The following is a 1,784-nucleotide window of genomic DNA, read 5'->3' as shown; positions in this document are numbered from 1 at the left end:
CTATTACATTCTAATACACTAACGGTAGCCTGTACTTAGATGTAAACAACTGGACCTTCCACTAAAAGCTCAACTCTTTGCAGTCTATTTATTCAGTGCCTCTGAGGCATCTAATTTATTGTCACAGGAGCTGTTTATTTTACACGCACTGACCCATAAACACTATTTCAATAGGACACTCAGTTCTGCATCTCCAAGAGTTTCTTCAACTTGCTTGACAAAATTATCTCTTCATTTTTATGGGGAAATAAAGTTCCTCGTATTTGAAAAGTTTTTCTTCCAAGACCAAAATATTTGGGTGGTATGGCTTTACCAAATTTTCAGATTTATTATTGGTCAGCCAATATTCATAAATTCACGTATTACACAGAACACAACTCTGATAACAGAAGCCCAGTCTGGGTGGAAGCCTCCTCCTCTCGATCATTCTCCTTATCTGCCTTGGCTTGCTCTTCCACCCTGGTATGTGGAAGTCAGTTTAGCTCCAATTCTATAGTCCAGCACACTCTTAAAATCTGATCTCAATTTAGGCGACACTTTGGCCTACAGAGAGCTTCCATATTTACTCCAACCACTTTAAGCCATGTATTCATATCCTCTCAAATGGATTTAGCTTTTCAAATTTGGCGTTCAAATGGGGCAAAAGCAGTTAGAGACTTATATTTCGATAATGTGTTTGCCTCATTTGAACAGCTCTCCCTGAAATTCAATTGACCTCGTTCACACTTGTTTCGCTACTTACAAATTAGACATTTTACTAAAAAATTGTTTAGTCAGTTTCCATTCTTGCCTCCTCTAACTTCTATTGTCAGTTTGCTGGAGCTGAACCCCCCTTCAACATTATTTCTGACTTGAGTCCTCAGTCATTAGTTACATTGAAGACACTCTGGGAGCAGAATCTGAGCATCACTTTTTCAGATGACCAGTGGGAGTCTGTTCCAGCTCGTGTACATTCTTCTTCCCTTTGTATTAGACACAGGCTTATCCAATTTAAAATTAATTAAAACTAATTTTGTGACCTCTTCTTTACCTGCTCATAGCAACAGTGCTGGTCATGAAAAAATAGGTTTTGGCAATCGAAGCAAAACTTGCTGGTCATCAGCAGTTTTGAATCCAAGGCCTTTCTATAATGAGCAAAATGAACAACAGAAATTCATTTTGGTACCAGAATAAGGAAGTATATGGGGTAATGTCCATTCTCTTCATTATATTATAGAAATTAATGAAAACTTGGCAGCCGAAACGAGCATTTCATTTAAATTAGTAAAGTTGTCTACAGTATCAGTTCTTATCAGAAAGGTAGCGACTTTAATTGTGATGATGTTTGTGAGCCAAAACTGACTATGTGGTGAATTTGGAAAATCACTTACAGTAGAGTTTCATATTAATAAAAAACTTGCAGGTAAACATGGTGTCTGAAATCTGCTTGAGCAGGAGATTTTTTAGAAACAGAGAGAGGTCAGGCTTAGTACAAGAATGGTACAGTTAATATGAGACTATTATATTTAACATGTTCATTATAGCCTGGATTTAAATGAAAATAACTGGACTGGCCTCTGTATGCTTAGTGGTTTTATTCAAAGGCTTGTGATAAACCCCTACAGTCTTTGTCCAATATTTTGTTAACACACATTTGTATATGAAGTTAAACTGGCCCATTGACAACACACTGAAAAGGTAACATAATATGCTGCTAAAAGGGACATATATTCTTGACCCATAAAAATAAGTATGTGTGAAATCTGACAGCATGTTAAAACACTGTCCAATATAACTGAACTATT

The sequence above is a fragment of the Polyodon spathula genome, chromosome 1 (assembly GCF_017654505.1).
Source record: "Polyodon spathula isolate WHYD16114869_AA chromosome 1, ASM1765450v1, whole genome shotgun sequence".
In the NCBI taxonomy this organism is placed as follows: Eukaryota; Metazoa; Chordata; class Actinopteri; order Acipenseriformes; family Polyodontidae; genus Polyodon; species Polyodon spathula.
Note: the sequence above shows the minus strand (reverse complement) of the source record.